This window comes from Bidens hawaiensis, unplaced genomic scaffold (assembly GCF_021521415.1).
Source record: "Bidens hawaiensis isolate Kalapana, Puna unplaced genomic scaffold, B.hawaiensis_p1.1 tig00060340_1, whole genome shotgun sequence".
Taxonomy (NCBI): Eukaryota; Viridiplantae; Streptophyta; class Magnoliopsida; order Asterales; family Asteraceae; genus Bidens; species Bidens hawaiensis.
This window is the reverse complement of record NW_027500891.1, coordinates 33513-54115: the sequence shown is the minus strand read 5'-3', so window position 1 is coordinate 54115 and position 20603 is coordinate 33513.

Genomic DNA, 20603 nt, shown 5'->3' with positions numbered 1-20603 from the left:
TGGAGTTATAATCCATGATAAAAGGTGCTATGGAAATAGGTTTAGGAAATTACCAAACAAATCTACTTAATATCTTATAGACCTTAATCCATGGATTTTGAGTTATTATTCAAGATAAAAGGTGTCATGGAACTACATTTTTGCGTATAAATATGTTTCAAAGGGTAAAAGTAATGGTTTCAAAACAATGGTGAAAGGGTTGATATTTGACTTGTGTGGAGAAGATGAATGACGAGTTCCTCCAAAATTTGTCATACTTGTATTTTAGCAGCACAACATACTGATACCGTGATACGTTGTCAAACATATTAGTTTGAAAACCGGTACATGTTCATATGGGTGTGACCATATTTCTATGCTGGGTTATGTTTAGGTTAATGGTTTGATGATTTTCATTTTAGAGGATTTTGTTTGTAGCAATTGTCACTATTAGCTTTTTTATGGTTATGTTATTATATGTGATCACGTGGATGTTGTATAATAAAGTATCACATGTGTAGTAGATGTCACAAAATGTGTTATGTGTGTAGTAGATGACACCCAAAATGTTGTAGCCTGTAGGCAACAGTATATAAAAGTGGAATACACTAGCTTCATTCATTAATACTTTGTGAAATGCAAGGTGTTATGAGTTAACACTCTTTTGTGATATTTAATCGAAGATTTTATTTGCAAGGTGTTTATGTATATATTTGATAAAATATGTATTGTTAATGTTATAACCCAATTATCCAATTCATTTAAACCCATTTTTTAAAAGTATCTTTTGCACAATCCAAATTATAACCCAATAATCCGGTATTAAAAATTTTATTATTTAAACCTAATAAAAACAATTTTATTTAAGACCCAATTTTTTTCTTGCATTCGGCCCAATTTTTTTTTTACCAATTCACAGTTATAAGAGATTACTCTTCAGGCTTCAATTGTGTTACCATAGCATTTTATGGTTTGTGCCAAGCTAAAAGCTATGTGTTTATTTAATTTTATGCTAACATAATGGGTGATATGTCCTATCACCCATGGTGATGACTTAGTGTAGAATAGTCGGATATAACGACGGTCGACGGTAGACTAGTCAGGATTAACAAAAACTTTTGGATCACGTGAATGATACATCTCATATTTAGTACACAAAAAAGCCTTTTTGCTAAAATAATCATGAAATTATCATTTCCTAATATCAATCATGATACGCATTCTCATTTTAGTTAAGTTCCAATTCGAGTCATGTTGAATCGGTGACATAAAACTTTATTATTTTCAACTACATTGTTTAATTTATATATATATATATAAAATATCATAAAATTTTCATAAACACCCCATTAGATATTAGATACATTAATAGCAAAAAATGTTTAAAAACCACTCGTTGAATTTTTTGATACTTCATGATATATTTATAAATACTTTTAATTGTTATGGTATCTATTTATTGTGGAAATTATGCATAATGATGCATATTTAAACGGTGATCCGGAACCTCTATCCGATTCAATCTGAAACGGATAGTGAATCCATTCTCAACCCAATCTGATTCGTTAGTTTGAAATAGGTCAAGACCCGTTAAAACCGAACTGTTTTATACATTATAAACTAGTTTCTAATTCGATCAGGTTTGAACGAATCCAGTTTTGATTTTCTTTTTTTACTTAAATCCATACCCATTTTAAAATCAATCTGATTCTGGTTTGGACTTCGGAGTTTTGTGAACCTCTGAATCTCTGATTAGGTCAGTTGGTGTTGGTCTCATGTAGGGCCGTCCAAACCGCTCGTCGCTCGAACTCGCTCGGAAATTGCTCGGAATATGCTTGCTCGTTTTTTCGCTCGGTTGAAAACGAGCCGCTCTGCTCGGTTCGATTTGTAAACGAGCCAATCAACGAGCAAAGGTCTGCTCGGTTCGGTTCGGATCGAATATTTTTAATTTATTTTATATATAATTGTATATGAAAAAATATATAAATATATAGACAAAACACATAAACTATAAGCTTACAATTATTTTTACCTATTTAAAATTTTCATATTCCATCAACTTTATTGTTTATTTGTTCGATTCAAGTTTTTAAAATACTAAAAGTTTGTTTACATTATCACTATACCTTACTTCAAACTTATTTTTAATAAAGATGTACAATATATTACACGTTTGTCTAAAAACTACTAACTTATTTATAAAATATATTATTTACAATCTTCATATTTGTTTATTATTGAAAATAGTAAAGTGAAAAAGAAATAAATAATGCTCGAAATCGCTTGATGTTCGATCGAAAAATGCTCGATTCGATTTTGGCTCGTTTCGGTTTTCGCTCGGTTCGGTTCGGTTGGAAACAAGCCAAGCAACGAGCAAACCTTCGCTCAGTTCGGCTCAGCTCGGCTCAGCTGATGAACAGGTTTCATGGAAAGATTTGGGCCTTTATTGGGATACAACAATTAAAGACTTGAAACCGAAGGAAAAGTCCAATATCTTTTCATTTTTTAAGCAGAAAATATTAAACTATGAATTATTAAGGGCCTACAAGTACAAGGTATGCATGAAGCAGACAACCACTAGTGTTTTTTTCAAACGGTCAATAATTAGAGATTGCCTAAATATTTTTTACGGGATGATTCAAGGCAAAATGCCACTGTTAGTTGGCTCAACCCAGTCGTATGGAGGGGTTCGCCTCCAAGTTATTTTTAGTTAAGGGAAAAACTCACCCAATCCAAAGACCCACATGTAATAAAACCCGGACGCCTTCTTCGGTTTTCTTAGTTAAAAGTTAAAACTCTCTTTTTTTCAATTCTCATTTTTTAAACGAGTTTATAAATTTATAAAATACTAGTTGTTTAATGGATCACATGGCTATAACTTCCTAAGCAAAATTAGGCTAGGCTGCAAGGATAAGTTGAATTCGTTCTATTACATATGGAAGACAAACGACGCCACTATCTCTTTTTTGGATTGTAAAATCAAGTCTTTTATAAATTACATTGATAAATTTTTAAGTCATAACATTACTACGCATAACCTGTTGGACCTGGTTAAGTAGCTCCGCGCGCAAAGAAACCAAAAGTATCAAATACAAAATGTATAAATACATGTTAATTGTCAACACACATCTTATAATTAGCCACATTGCATGAAACAACCTTTAAAGTAGGTTGAACGGCCGTAAAACCTGTACTTTCTAATCTTACATGAAGGGAAACCCCTAGTAAATATATTTTGGAAATAATAATAAGTAAACAATTTGGTTGAAGAGGGGCTTACCATGCATGTGGAAAACTACAAAACTACAAAAGCAACAGATGATGTTTTTCTTATGGTAGCAACATGAAGAGGTAGGTCCCAGCAAAGCCCAGTTGGACCCGCAAGACTCACCTAAAAGAGGGACGTCTGCGCAGAAACCAACTGGATCCGCAGGACCAACCATGCTCAGAGATGTGACGTCCTTACGCGCAGTACGCAAGCTGGTCCCGCAGGAAATGCCTCCCGATGGTGAAGGACTCCGCCTGTTCCCGCAGCCTCGGATACAAGCCATCAGGGAAGGCCACCCGCGCAGCAAGGCTACACGCACAAGGCACTTAGCTCTCAATCACTCAGTGTCACCTGAAGGAATGAGCGAAGCCGGGAACAATCCCGCACAAGGGCGGGAGGGGGAATACTCCCGCCCAAATAAGCCAGTCCGTACGATACAGGAAGATCTTCTGTACTGTACCTGACGAGGTATGGGAAAAAGATCTGACTAAAGATACGACAGCTTATTGACAACAGTATGGCGAGCAGCATGCTCCTGCACTGTATGTCACTATTAGCCGCTGCCTACTCACCAACTACTGCCATACCACGTGCGTAGCCGTCAGTTGGTGGAAAAGGAATAGTATACAGCAGGCCTGATCGCTGTCAGCCGCTACCTACCCACCAACTACCAGCAGGGCACGTGCGTAGGCTACTGTTGGTAGAACAGGAACACTGTTGCAGCCGGCCATACCTCTTTGGAAACCTACCTTCGGCTATAAATACCACAAATGGTATGACCATCTCATCTTATCCTATCTTACTACATTATCATCATAATATACCTGATATCTGCTCTAGCAATCTCTTAATATACTTTTATATTTAAAGAGCAATCTAGTCTGATTCTCACGCCGGAGGGTGGTCACAAGGAGGAACCCCCCCCCCCTTCTCAGTGACGAGCTCACGGTGTCTGTTTTGCAGGTTATCAGAAGAACCATCTTCCAAGGGTCTAACCCCTCGTGGGAAACATCTCTCCACCCCCAGGTTACCAGTAATCTGTCCGGGGTCCGGTTAGTGTTTCTTCATTGGCGCCATCCGTGCATAAAGCTAGAACTTTATTTTTCTCCAGTTTTTTCAAACTTCTACAAAGATGGTTAGAGAAATTCCGGTAACCACAACCCCAGCTACTGGGATGAACACCGGTAACACAGTTTTAACAAACACTACCCCGGTTACCCAAGCCGGGGCAAGTGAAGTAAATTTTACGAACACTAACCCAGTTACTCAGGCTGGGGCAAGTGCAGTAAATGATCGCCTACTGGGATCCACTGATACCCAGGTTGAGAAACGAAGACTCCCCCGCCAAACTCTCGATGAAGTCAATGCATGGGCGGAGGCACGACAAAAGGAATTCCAGGCTGAGTTGGACGAACGCCTGCGTTCCGTCCAACAGGCTGACGAATTCGAAGATTACTTGGATGACTCGGAGGAATCCGACTCCGACGCGAACCCTCGCCATAGGGCAAAAGGGAAGCGTAAGGAAATGGAATCCCAACCGAAAAGGCATTTTGGACAAGCCTTCAAACCAAAAAGCACAGGTGGAAGTCCACGAGACTTCTCCAAAACGTTCAGACCAAACATTGCAAATGCAGGAACGTCCAAGTTTGCAAGGGACATTGCGGAAGCAATCGCCCCAAAGAGTGCCAAACAAATGCCTAACATAGGCACATATGACGGTATATCCGATCCAGACGATCATTTGAACAGGTTCATAGCGGGGGCAACCGTCAGCAATTGGACGGAACCCACGTGGTGCTACATGTTCAAAATGACGCTTGTTGGGGCTGCTAGAGCTTGGTTTGATCGTCTACCGGTCAACCACATCTACGACTGGGCAGACTTCCAGCAGAAGTTTAGCCAACACTTCAGCCAGCAACGAAAGTATACCGAGGAGCAATGGACAATCCTCAAATGCATACGAGAAGAAGATGAATCTCTGCCAAACTTCATCACTCGCTTCAACTCAAAGAAGCTAAGTTTGGGCAATATCAGCGAAGATCTTGTTCGCGCTGCCTTCATCCAGGGCGCGCATGACCCAGAGCTCATCCGCACCCTAACGGGTAAAGATGGCATGCCATCCACATGGGATGCCATCATGACAGCAGCAAAACGCTATGCGGAAACGGAGAAGCAACTGGGTAGAGATCTCCCACAGAACACAAACCTCTACACTCAGAAGACGAGAGAAGACAACCTCCTCACCGCCCGACTAAATAAAAAGCGGAAGCAAGGCATTTGGCAGTCAAGGGTAAACTTTGACACCTCATCCGGCTTGCAACATCGATTGGGCGGAAGGGACAATGCACAGCCGCACCGGAACTCCAGATGGACGCCACTCAGCAAAAGCGTCACTGAGATATTCGCCACTGAAGAGCTCCCGTGGCCAAAGCCTCCAATAATCCGACATCGTCACGATGCTGATCGGAGCAAATACTGTGACTTTCACAAGACAAAAGGCCACAACACTGAAGAATGCATAGACGTAAAAGACATGGTTGAAGCATTTGTCAGAGATGGGACGCTCGCGCACCTCGTGGCGCAATAAAAGCTGAGCAGGCGGGTGCGTGTAGAACCCCAGCTGGGGAAAACACGAATCAAAATTCCAGCTTCAATATCGAGACTACATGCTGCGTAAAGAACGAGATCCCGAACCAGGTGCGTATCGGCTCGATGGCACTCCCATCCCAACATGATGGAAGGGAGCTCATTTACACAGTTTGCGTGTAAATCAATTCCAATTTGTAAAGAAAAGGCCAACAGCCACTTCTAATGGAAATGATTCTCTTTAAGAACATCGAAGCTGATGATTTTACTTTTCTGAACACTAGTATGCCGGCTTTCACCGCATAATTACGTGAAGTCGTTGCGTGGGAAGGCGGTCCTACCCGCACAAACCCAATAATGTGAAAAAACCTTCACGCAGGTCAGTTGAAGGGGAAAAAAGTTCAGCACCCAAAAATGAAAGTGCCGGTCTATCCGCACCAATCATAACGAGGAAACTGAATAATAACCTATCAACAACCGCGCGTCGAACGGTTAAACTATGCAACACTGGTAACGGCATTCACATTACGTGAAGTTGTTGCGTGGGAAGGCGGTCCTACCCGCACGAACCCAATAACGTGGCAAACCTTCACGCAGGTCAGTTGAAGGGGAAGAGTTCAATTATCCCATTAAATGAAAGTGCCGGTCTATCCGCATGAATCATTAAAGGAAACTGAACACTAACCTATTGACAACCGCGCGTCGAACGGTTCAAAACAAAATTCTTAAAAAGGTGAGGAAAACCTACACGCAGGTCAGATAAGGGTAAAGTTTTGCCATCCTACTAAGTGCAAGTGACGGTTCTACCCGCACAATCACGAAAGAGGAAGCAAAACTTCACACCTATTATCAACCACGTTCAAAGGTTAACTTATCCTCAAAGGATGAGGAAAACCTACACGCAGGTCAGATAAGGGTAAAGTTTTGCCATCCTACTAAGTGCAAGTGACGGTTCTACCCGCACAATCACGAAAGAGGAAGCAAAACTTCACACCTATTATCAACCACGTTCAAAGGTTAACTTATCCTCAAAGGATGAGGAAAACCTACACGCAGGTCAGATAAGGGTAAAGTTTTGCCATCCTACTAAGTGCAAGTGACGGTTCTACCCGCACAATCACGAAAGAGGAAGCAAAACTTCACACCTATTATCAACCACGTTCAAAGGTTAACTTATCCTCAAAGGATGAGGAAAACCTACACGCAGTGTAACACCCCGACCAAAGGCGGATTATACATCGGGGCGCCACATATTGTTTCATTACTCGTGACACTATTGGGTGTCAATATTTAATAAATATATTCATTCACGCATGCGCAACGTATACATAAGATATAAATAAACCAACATAAATCAATATATTATAAATCATAATATTCGAACAGCAAAAACTTGTCTTGATACATTTTAATCTAGGTCCAAAATAAAGAAAACGTCCTACGTGTCCACAAGCTCCAAAATAGCTACTGCAAACCTGAACATGTGTTAAAATAAACGTCAAACACTTGCGTGTTGGTGAGAAATCAAGTTTAATAGATAATCATAGATAATCAAGTAAATCTGCGCGCAACACGTGTATGTCTAGAGTTTAACAAGGGTGTAATCAGATTGTGATCAAGCCTAAGATAGTTCATAGATCATAGTTCAATCCATGCTCCCAATTGAGCATAAAAACGAGAAACATCTGTGCAAGTGTAAAACAAGAAAACCGTAAACGATAGGTCTCCCGTGTTCAACTAATGGTACCAACGGAACTGCGGAATAGGCCGAACAAAGCGGTTAATGATACACACATACAAATAAACAGCCAAGTAAACGTCCTCAACACATGGGATACTGCGCGACTAAAGTTCATAAACAAGTTTTAAGACTCTAAGTTTGTATGAACACATGAACATCCCAAAACATTAAAAAATAAAAAGGGATTAGGTACGAGATTACTCACTTGATAAAGATGCGATGATAGATACGCAAGAATCAACTCTTAAACAGGCAAAGTCAACCTATAATTAAAGATTATTGTTTTTAATGATTGGTTTTAAGTCTTGATTATAAGTTAGCATAATTAATAAGTAAATTATTATATATAATATATATTTTACCGGAAAAGCAGGAAGAACAAGGAGGAAGACGGAGGCAGAGAGGAAGACGGCAGAGAGAGCAAGGAGCAAGAGATCAGGAGAGATTAAGTGTTTTGTGTGTGTAGTGTTAAGAAAATAATACTATTATTTATAGGAAAACCCTAGGAGATATAAATCCAGAAAAAGGGGAAAAGGTTCCAAGACAAACAGAACAAGACAAAACAAAAGATAACAAAAGATATGGCAGCTGCAGGGGGCAAGATAAAGCTGTCAGCGAACAGTAAAAAGGCATGGGCAGGTCAGATAAAGGTACTGGTCAAGTATGGCAAAAGCAGATCTCAAAAGATAATGTCAGTCACTTTTTCTACCAACCAATGGGGTTGGTACGCATGCTGCGCCAAAAGTAACTATTCAGACATTAGATAGGTTAGGTCAACAGCACAGAAGATAAGACAACACAAAGCATACAGGCTGGAATAAACAGAAGATACAAGGGTTAAGCGCGGGAAGGCTGAGTGCGCGAGCGCGAAGGCTGGCACAACAATCCTTAGCGCACTGCGGGAAGAATCACAAATCCTTAGCGTGCTGCGTGAAGAACAAGAATTCTAAGCGCATTGCGGGAAGAACATGCATTCTTAGCGCGCTGCGAGAAAAGTTCCCTTCACGCATCGCAGGAACAAGATGTCTTCACGCAGGCTTCCATGCAAGGAGTCTGGCGCGTGGAGCTGCAGACATCCTTAGGCGGGAGGAACCAAAGGACAAGCAAAGAGTTAGAAGAGAGGGAAACAAGGCGTAAGGGCGGGACGGCGACAAGAGGAAAAGAAGGCGGAAAGAGAGGAGAGGGACGGGACGGCGGAAAGAAAGAGAGAGAGGCGGGAAGGAAAATACATATTAAAAATAAAGTATAAATACTAAATAAATATTAAATCACAAAAGAAAGAGATCGGATAAGGGAAACGGGTACCTGGGTCGGGTCGGATCAGGGCAGATGTCACAGTCTCCCCTACTTTAAGAAATTTCGTCCCGAAATTTATCTCGAAGTAGGTTGCGCAGAGAACAGGTGCGGGTACTTGATCTTCATTTGATCTTCCCTTTCCCATGTAAACTCGGCTCCGCGCTTGGACTCCCAGCGAACTTTCACGATAGGGATACGACTGCGCTTGGTTTGCTTAACCTCGCGATCCATAATCTCAACAGGCTTCTCAATGAAATGCATGGATTCATCAACTTGAACTTCATCAAGTGGAATGTGAAGGTTCTCGTCAGCTAAACACTTCTTGAGATTGGATACATGGAACGTTGGATGCACATTACTGAGCGCGGGCGGCAGGTCTAGTCTGTAGGCAACTTTTCCCACACGCGCGAGAATCTTGAATGGTCCAACATAACGAGGAGCAAGCTTACCCTTCTTCCCAAAGCGGACAACACCTTTCCAAGGCGACACTTTGAGGAGAACAAGATCACCAACTTGAAATTCGAGAGGCTTTCGCCTGCGATCTGCGTAACTCTTCTGTCGGCTTCTGGCAGTCAGCAGATGATCACGGATCTTGGCGATTTTATCGGTTGTCTCTTGAACAAGTTCGGGTCCTGTGATTTGAGTTTCACCCACTTCGCTCCAACAGATCGGGGAGCGGCACTTACGACCGTAAAGTGCTTCAAATGGGGCCATACCGATACTGGAATGATAGCTGTTATTATAAGAGAACTCGATCAAAGGCAGGTGTGAATCCCAATTTCCTCCAAAATCAAGAACACAAGATCGGAGCATATCCTCAAGAGTTTGAATAGTTCGCTCAGACTGACCGTCAGTCTGAGGATGATATGCCGTACTCATGTCCAAGCGAGTTCCTAGCGCAGATTGGAGAGATTTCCAAAAGCGAGATATAAAACGGCCATCACGATCGGATATGATGCTCAAAGGAGTACCATGGCGGCAGACGATTTCCTTGACATAAAGCTGCGCGAGCTGCTCAACACGGTAGTTTTCACGAATGGGCAGAAAGTGAGCAGACTTAGTCAATCGATCCACAATTACCCAAATGCTATCATGTTTGCTTGCTGTCAAAGGTAACTTGGTAATGAAGTCCATCGCTACACATTCCCATTTCCACGTAGGAATTTCTGGTTGTTCGAGCAAACCAGATGGGCGTTGGTGTTCAGCTTTTACTTTAGAACAAGTCAGGCATCTAGCTACGAACACAGCAATATCCTTTTTCATACCGGGCCACCAATAAGTAATGCGCAAATCTTTGTACATCTTATCAGCGCCAGGATGAATAGAATACCGAGATTTATGCGCTTCACACAGGATATCAGCGCGAAGATTCTCATCAAAGGGGATCCAGATGCGATTGAGATAGCAGAGAATTCCACTCAGATTAGGCACAAAATGTGCTTCCGCGCCACACGCTAACTCGGCGCGAAGATTACCATTACTGATGGATGCGCGCTGCGCGTCACGAATACGCGATTCAAGGTTGCTCTGAATCGGCGCAAAGTGAAGCTGGGTGCGCGGCAAGATACAGTTAAGCTGGCAGGGTTTTCGGCTGAGCGCATCGGCTACCACATTAGCCTTACCAGGATGATACCGGATCTCACAATCGTAATCGCTGATGAGTTCGTTCCATCGGCGTTGCCTCATGTTAAGTTCCTTTTGATCAAAGATATGCTGAAGGCTTTTATGGTCGGTGTAGAGGATACACTTAGTACCATAAAGGTAGTGTCTCCAGATTTTCAAGGCAAAAACAACTGCACCAAGTTCGAGATCGTGAGTTGTATAATTCTTTTCATGAACCTTAAGTTGCCTCGATGCGTAAGCGATAACCTTGCCTCGTTGCATAAGAACACAACCGAGACCTTGGTTGGAGGCATCGCAGTACACGACAAAATCATCATTACCCTCAGGTAGCGCAAGAACAGGAGCTTCACACAACAAACGCTTGAGCGTTAGAAAGGCTTCTTCTTGCTTCGAGCCCCAAATATATGGTTTACCTTTGTGCGTTAGAGCTGTTAAAGGCAAAGCGATCTTCGAGAAGTTCGAAATGAAGCGCCGGTAATAACCAGCTAAGCCCAGAAAGGAACGGATCTCAGAAGGAGAGGATGGCGTAATCCAGTTCTTGATTGCTTCAATCTTGGACGGGTCGACATGAATACCCATCTTGTTTACAACATGACCAAGAAACTGTACTTCATCAGACCAGAATTCACACTTGGAAAGCTTAGCATAGAGTTGCTCAGCTCAAAGCTTTTGCAATACCAATCGGAGATGTTGCTCGTGCTCGGCTTTGGTCTTAGAATACACCAGAACATCATCAATAAACACAATCACAAAACGGTCCAAGAAAGGCCTACACACCCGATTCATTAGATCCATGAAAACGGCGGGTGCGTTGGTCAAACCGAAGGACATGACCAAGAATTCAAAATGGCCATAACGAGTTCGAAAAGCAGTCTTCGGAATATCTTCATCGCGGATGCGCAACTGGTGATAGCCAGAGCGGAGATCAATCTTCGAGAAACAAGAGGCACCTTGGAGTTGATCAAAGAGGTCGTCAATACGCGGTAAGGGGTACCGGTTTTTAATGGTGAGTTTGTTCAACTCGCGGTAATCAATACACATGCGAAACGATCCATCTTTCTTTTTAACGAACAACACCGGAGCACCCCAGGGCGAAGAGCTAGGGCGGATGAATCCTTTAGCTGTCAACTCTTGAAGTTGGCTGGCCAATTCTTGCATCTCAGCGGGTGCAAGACGATAAGGAGATTTAGCCACGGGGGAAGCACCAGGGACAAGATCAATACGGAACTCGACTTCACGAGCGGGAGGGATACCAGGAAGATCATCAGGAAAAACTTCAGGGAAATCACGCACAACAGGGATATCGCGAAGCTTCTTTTCTTCAGCAGGTTTAACCACATGGGCTAGAAATGCAATACACTTCTTCCGCATGAGTCTTCGGGCTTCGGCGCAAGACATAAGCTTAAGACCACTGGAGGGTTTTTCGCCGTAGATGTGAAGATCACCATTTTCTCGAGGTATGCGAATCATCTTCTTGGCGCAAATAACTTCGGCGCGATTATTCGAAAGCCAGTCCATACCAATAATAACATCAAAGCTTCCAAGAGGCATGGGGATGAGGTCGATCAGAAAATCGTTTTCGTTAAGGTTCAGCGTGCAATCTTTAATCACAGAGTTTATTAAAACAGTTTCACCGTTAGCCAATTCAACTGAAAAATCTTCTTTTAAGTTATCGCGCGGTCGCGCAAGCTTCTGTTCAAACGCGCGAGAAATAAAACTTCGATCGGCGCCAGTATCAAAAAGCATAGATGCATAAAATCCGTTAAGCAAAAATGTACCATTAACTACATCATTATTCGCTTGCGCTTGGTGCGCGGTTATGTTAAAAGCTCGTCCACGCGTCACTTGGTTTGAAATCTGGTTTACCGGATTCGCTTGTGTAATCTGAACTTGTAGTCTCGGGCACGCGTTCCGGAAATGACTGGGATCACCGCAGTTATAGCACGACCTGGGTCGTGGGTTTTGGTATGTTGGTTGTGGGTTCTGCGGGTAGACTGGTGGTGTTGGCGCAATTGGATTGGCGGGAGGGGTTCTACAGTACTCAACGGAGTGACCTACGCGGCCACATCGGTTACATTGTCGACACGGGACTTGAGGTGGGTGATGAAGTCTACAGGTTGGGCAAAAGGGTTGGTTTCCTGTGTAAGGTTTCTTAGTTGGCGGGGCAGGAAGTGCTGGACTGGTTAAGGCATAGTTGTGGACTACAGGAGGTGCTGGGTAGGTTGACAGTGGGTTAGGCGTGTAAACTGGAGGTTGATAAATGGGTTGCTGAACAATGGGCGGGTTGGTAAGCGCATAGGCTTGTCTGCGCCTACGTTTCTGGTTATGGTTTGAGGGTTCAGGTTTGGTTTCTGCGGGTTCAGGGACAGTCTTGGTGGGTTTGGTCTTTTCTGTTCCCCGCAGGAACAGGGTTCCTGCTCTGACATGGTTGTCGCTGAGCACAGCGGCCAACTCGATGGCGTCAGAGAGGGTTACTGGGTTTCTGGCCCATACAGAATCTTGAATTTCCATGGGGAGACCCCCAAGGAATTTCTCTATGGCTCGGCGGGAAGGGGTAACAAGGTGAGGGACAAGCAGGCTTAGTTCATGGAAGCGCGTCGCGTACTCGCGCGCTTCACCGCTGTATTGCTTCAAGTTCCAGAATTCTTCCTCCAGGCGCTTAACTTCGTTGGGAGGGCAGAATTCTCGCGTCAGAATTTCCTTGAATTCCTCCCATGTCATGCTAGAAGCAGCCTCTGCGCCACGCGCATGAGCTACTCCATTCCACCATGTAAGCGCTCTGGATTCCAGGACACTGGAAGCATACAGGGTTCGTCTGTCTGAGGGGCATTGGGTGTGGAGGAAAGTGTTTTCAATCTTCTCAAGCCATTGGAGCATCACGGTGGCTCCTTCAAGACCTGTGAATTTTGGAGGGTTACCCGCGTTGAAGGATTTAATGTTATAACTGGTGGTATTGTTTTGGCTCAAGGCTTGGGCTATTGCGGCGGCCATTTCCTGGGAACGTTGCTGTCTACGCATGCGCGAGGCTTCTCTTCTCTGAAATCGGCGAGATAGCGGAGGCATTCTATAAAAGTTTTAAATTTTAGTTAATATCTTGGTTTTAGCGCAAAGTTTTAATCTTATAAAGCTTGGTTTCGCAGAGTTAGATACTATCAAAAGTTAAAGTAAAATAAATGACCCTAAATGCAGACTTAATAAAAGTAACAAATTCGAATCAAGAATTGACAATTCATGTATCACCATGACTTTCCGAATTCCCAATTTAAAATATACGAGCAAACGAGTATTGGAGATTGACGATTCATGTATCACCATGACTTTTCAATCTTCAATATAAAATATACAAGAAAATGAGTATTGGAGGTTGACAATTCATGTATCACCATGACTTTTCAAGTTTCCAACCTCAGAACATAATCGTAAATGGAAATTGAAAATCAACTATTCATGTATCACCATGACTTTTCGGATTTTCAAATCCAACAAACGAATATGTAAGTAAAATCAATAAAAATCGAAATTTAACAAAAATCGAAATATCGCGAAATAAAACATAAAATCATATACTGCGCAAGCGCAAGCATATTCATAAATAACAAGTAATTAACAATAAGCGCGCAAACATGAGATTTCTCTCATGCGCAAGAAGGGACTCTTAGGTATTCTAGGCCGTTACGTCTAACCACCTATCCTAAAGTCAACGAGCTCTGATACCAATCTGTAACACCCCGACCAAAGGCGGATTATACATCGGGGCGCCACATATTGTTTCATTACTCGTGACACTATTGGGTGTCAATATTTAATAAATATATTCATTCACGCATGCGCAACGTATACATAAGATATAAATAAACCAACATAAATCAATATATTATAAATCATAATATTCGAACAGCAAAAACTTGTCTTGATACATTTTAATCTAGGTCCAAAATAAAGAAAACGTCCTACGTGTCCACAAGCTCCAAAATAGCTACTGCAAACTTGAACATGTGTTAAAATAAACGTCAAACACTTGCGTGTTGGTGAGAAATCAAGTTTAATAGATAATCATAGATAATCAAGTAAATCTGCGCGCAACACGTGTATGTCTAGAGTTTAACAAGGGTGTAATCAGATTGTGATCAAGCCTAAGATAGTTCATAGATCATAGTTCAATCCATGCTCCCAATTGAGCATAAAAACGAGAAACATCTGTGCAAGTGTAAAACAAGAAAACCGTAAACGATAGGTCTCCCGTGTTCAACTAATGGTACCAACGGAACTGCGGAATAGGCCGAACAAAGCGGTTAATGATACACACATACAAATAAACAGCCAAGTAAACGTCCTCAACACATGGGATACTGCGCGACTAAAGTTCATAAACAAGTTTTAAGACTCTAAGTTTGTATGAACACATGAACATCCCAAAACATTAAAAAATAAAAAGGGATTAGGTACGAGATTACTCACTTGATAAAGATGCGATGATAGATACGCAAGAATCAACTCTTAAACAGGCAAAGTCAACCTATAATTAAAGATTATTGTTTTTAATGATTGGTTTTAAGTCTTGATTATAAGTTAGCATAATTAATAAGTAAATTATTATATATAATATATATTTTACCGGAAAAGCAGGAAGAACAAGGAGGAAGACGGAGGCAGAGAGGAAGACGGCAGAGAGAGCAAGGAGCAAGAGATCAGGAGAGATTAAGTGTTTTGTGTGTGTAGTGTTAAGAAAATAATACTATTATTTATAGGAAAACCCTAGGAGATATAAATCCAGAAAAAGGGGAAAAGGTTCCAAGACAAACAGAACAAGACAAAACAAAAGATAACAAAAGATATGGCAGCTGCAGGGGGCAAGATAAAGCTGTCAGCGAACAGTAAAAAGGCATGGGCAGGTCAGATAAAGGTACTGGTCAAGTATGGCAAAAGCAGATCTCAAAAGATAATGTCAGTCACTTTTTCTACCAACCAATGGGGTTGGTACGCATGCTGCGCCAAAAGTAACTATTCAGACATTAGATAGGTTAGGTCAACAGCACAGAAGATAAGACAACACAAAGCATACAGGCTGGAATAAACAGAAGATACAAGGGTTAAGCGCGGGAAGGCTGAGTGCGCGAGCGCGAAGGCTGGCACAACAATCCTTAGCGCACTGCGGGAAGAATCACAAATCCTTAGCGTGCTGCGTGAAGAACAAGAATTCTAAGCGCATTGCGGGAAGAACATGCATTCTTAGCGCGCTGCGAGAAAAGTTCCCTTCACGCATCGCAGGAACAAGATGTCTTCACGCAGGCTTCCATGCAAGGAGTCTGGCGCGTGGAGCTGCAGACATCCTTAGGCGGGAGGAACCAAAGGACAAGCAAAGAGTTAGAAGAGAGGGAAACAAGGCGTAAGGGCGGGACGGCGACAAGAGGAAAAGAAGGCGGAAAGAGAGGAGAGGGACGGGACGGCGGAAAGAAAGAGAGAGAGGCGGGAAGGAAAATACATATTAAAAATAAAGTATAAATACTAAATAAATATTAAATCACAAAAGAAAGAGATCGGATAAGGGAAACGGGTACCTGGGTCGGGTCGGATCAGGGCAGATGTCACACGCAGGTCAGATAAGGGTAAAGTTTTGCCATCCTACTAAGTGCAAGTGACGGTTCTACCCGCACAATCACGAAAGAGGAAGCAAAACTTCACACCTATTATCAACCACGTTCAAAGGTTAACTTATCCTCAAAAGATGAGGAAAACCTACACGCAGGTCAGATGAAGGTTAAAGTTTAGCCATCCTACTAAGTGCAAGTGACGGTTCTACCCGCACAATCACGAAAGAGGAAGCAAAACTTTAACCCATTATCAACCACGTTCAACAGGTTAACTTATCCTCAAAAGATGAGGAAAACCTACACGCAGGTCAGATGAAGGTTAAAGTTTAGCCATCCTACTAAGTGCAAGTGACGGTTCTACCCGCACAATCACGAAAGAGGAAGCAAAACTTTAACCCATTATCAACCACGTTCAACAGGTTAACTTATTCTAAACACTTGGAAAATTGCTAATTTAAACTAAGTATGCAAGTCATAAGTTTATAAAGCAAGGAACCCAAAGAAGGAAATAACAATCTTATACGCAAAAAGATTTATATTTCACAAATGAATTATTACAAGAATGGCCGGGTAACTACCCGCCTACGAAAAGAAAAATAAATACATCCGTACAAGACTATCCTAGCAATGGGAAGGGATCTTCGGGATCAAGCCTCAGGGCCGCCTCCACTTGGACCCGCTCCATCAGAAGAACGGGCCGGTTCGAGGAAAGCTTTAAGGATAGCTAACCCATCATCAACAGCAGCTACTTGGTTCACCTTCTCCACCACTGGATGCGGGAAGGCAGCATATTGGTTTACTGCTTGGTCATATATGGCTTCAGTGTCAACATTGTACAAAGGGAAGTTGGAAGGCGGGAAGCCTTTCTCAACGAACCCTAGACCAAGCAGGAAGCCAGCCCGTTCCCCATCCTCGTGAGAAGCGTTGAGGGCTGCGCTCATAGCATCGTCGTAGGATGTCTCTGAGAAGACCCGATGCACAACCTACAAAGAAAATACAAGTGTCAAACACCTTTTCTATGTACAAAGGAAAGCGTGAAGACGTAAAGATAAAATACCTGAGGCAACGCTTCTCGAAGAAGCCATTCCTTGGCAACCAGGGCTTGGGTGCAGGCGCGTTCGGCTTCGCTTTTATTAAGGTTGGCAAGTTGCACTTCCTTTGCAGCAGCCTCTTCAACGCCCTTAAGCTTCCGCTCGGTGTGGTCAAGCACGCCCCTCTGGTCCAGGATCTCTTGGAGCTTCTTGGCATCTTCCATGGCCAAGGCATCATGAGCACGTTGGAGAGCCTCTAGTTGGGCCTTGAGCTCCTCGTTCTCCATGCGTAAAGGCTCAGCAACGGCTTCAGCCTTGGTAGCCCTCTCAGTCGCGTTCCTCGCAGTCTCCTTAGCCAGCCGAAGCTGTTCGTTAACAGCTTGGGCAGCCTTGGAGCGGGCCTCGAGTCGCGCTTGAACTTCAACCTCGAGGGCCTTGAAAGCCTTCTCCTTCTCCGCAGCAGCTGCGGTCAATCGTTGGTTCTCCTCCCGAAGAGCACGCGCCTGAGATACGTCCTTGGCGCGAGCTGCTTTCAACTTGTCGTTTTCACGACAAAGCAGCTCGACGCGCGGCTGCATCCGGGCTTGGAGAACCCGAAGCTCATTGGTTAGCCTACCCTCCTGGTAGCTAGCCATGGCTTCCCCCAACGCACCATGAGGAGCAGCGTGGCGAGCCCATTCCACGCACTCCACAGGGGTACGAAGGGTTGTTCCTCGGCGTATGTTCCATCGAGGAACATACACTTCATTGGAATCCGACACTGCAAAAAAACAAAAAAGCGGTTAGGAAAAGATGATAAAAATAAAAGTGAAAAAAGGCCAAAGGAACCCTACGCACCTGTAGGGTCTATAACAGGCCGATAACCGCCGAACCCATCACCTGAACCCAAAGGAAACCCATCTGTGACACCCGGTAAATTCCCAATCCCTTAAACCAAGTAATCAACCTAAATATTAGGTAATTTTGTTATGTACGCCCTGCGCGAGCGCGCCATGTTAGTCAGCGCGTGCATTTGTTATGTACGCCCTGCGCGAGCGCGCCATGTTAGTCAGCGCATGCATTTGTTATGAACGCCCTGCGCGAGCGCGCCATGTTAGTCAGCGCGTGCATTTGTTATGTGCGCCCTGCGCGAGCGCGCCATGTTAAGAACCAGCGTGAGCATATGTTATATGCGCCATGCGCGAATGTTTTGGCTTTATGTTTTCATGTAACTTAATGTTATGTTGTCTATGGGGTTGACCATCCCGCATGATGCTAAGGCGGGTGCATCCTAAATCGTTTATGCGCGTGCGGAAGGGAACTAACCTCCCCGCATGGCGGGAACATTGAGGGCTAGTTTGCCTGAAGCTCCAAGATGGAATTGACTTCAACATGACTGATCACTATGTTGAAATACCAAGACCACCTGGAGAATCTACAAATGAAACTCAATATCCCTAACTGCGAGAAGGTTACGCACCTACCCGCAGCAGAGAAATGTCCTTCACGCAGAAAGCTATGCGCACAAAGTGATGCGCACAGAACACTTAGTCTATTCTCCAGACATAAGGAGATTACTCCCGCCCAAAAGGAAACAGTAGCGTGTTTCAGAGATTTTCCACTTTTTACTGTACACTGACAAAAGCACACTGTAACATGAAAAGTCAACTGTCAGCCACCCTATTCTCACCAACCCCAGACCTGCATGTCCTGTCCAAATCAAATCAAGATCTTTTATCCACTCCTCCACTTTTAAATAAACAATAAACAATAATAATTTCCATACTTTATCATCATTACACCTAGATATGAAAAGATTACAATCCCCTAAAGCAAGGGATTGTGTTCCCTTGAGTTTGCCTATAAATATGTAACCTAAATTATCACTCAAAACACACTTCAAAGAACTGCAAACTTGCACTAATCATCTCCCGAGCATCCGTTATTTTCGATTCCGTTCCAGTTACTAGGTAAGCCGAGGTTATAAACTTGAGATCTACTTTCCAAACCTTATATTCTCCTATTTCTTGATCTTAATATATATACCTCTTGTTATTTAATCGTATTCTAGACCTTCGATTCCGAGGCCAACACCAAGAAAACCCGAATCTCGATTAATCCCTTAACAAGAACCACAAGTGAGTCTCACAGCCCCTATTTTCACTGTTTTCACTATTTTTAAACCGTTTTCGGGGCGAGGGACACGTACTTAAATAATGTTTTATCATGGTATACTTACAAGCTATGTAAGCGATTATGTGTTTAAGTTATGTTTCATGATGAGCCATGCAAACGGTTATCTAAGGTTTTCGATGTATGTGCGCTAGAACTCGAGTAAGTGATCACTTTACCATTGGAACTCTAAGGGTAGGGACTGCTGGTTTGATCCACCCACTCGTAGGGGTCGCACCTCTTTGCATGGACGAGTGCCTAGTATGGTCATGGGGCAGTACTATGGGTTTGAGCCCGCTCGTAGGGGTCGCACCTCTTTGCATGGACGAGCGCCTTGTTTTCCGGCACAACGTCCGCGCGTAACCCGCGGGACGGAATTATTGATTAGCTCGTAGTGGCAGCGCCACTTTGCATGGACGAGCACATTTTCCTGAAACGTTCGCGCGTAACCCGCGGGACGGTATTACTTATTTTAGCTCGTAGTGGCAGCGCCACTTTGCATAGACGAGCACAGTTCCCAGAAATGTTCGCGCGTAACCCGCGGAACGATTTTATCAGAATATGTTGATAGGACTATGTTTTACCAAGCATGTGTTTTAATGATGCTATCCGAATTATGTTTCAGAATGATTTGTATCAAGATTATGATGCAAACACGATTTATCAAGTTACTAAAACTTGTGAACTCACTCAGTTTATACTGATTCAAATGTTTTTACGTGTCTTTCAGGAGATAACTAGGTAGCGCATGGAGTCACACTTAGAGCACCTCACGCTGAACATCTAAACAAGCTTTTTGGAAGATTTTAGTTCTATCCCTCCGATGCGCGTGGTTGTTCCCGCCGCGCATGGGGATATGGCGTGGAAATCTTCAACAGTTTTTATACTTGGATGTTTTTATGTAATTTTAATCAATGTAATGTATTTGTATTAAACTTTTCATGCGCAATGAAAATCTTTGAATGTTTGCAATGGCCCGTGCTTAATTATCAATCCCCACTCGTGCGCGCCCGGCTGTTTCCGCCGCTCAGGGCCGGAGGAAAAGAAGATCGAGAGGTATATTTTTGGGTTACCTCCTGTTGTTAGGGTTCCGCTCAACACCGCAGCGCCTCCAACCTTTGATGAGGCGGGTAGCGCGGGCCATCACCCTTACAAGGGATACGGTCCGTGCGGGTATGTTGACTACGCGCGGAAACGAGCAGCGAACCTCTGATCCCAAGAGGAAATGGAACTCTCACCACCGAGGGTCCGACTCCAAACAGCCACCGTTCAAGAAGCAGGAGAGCGCAAGGACTTACGCGATTCAGGCCGCGGAGCCACCACGAAAAGGATACAGC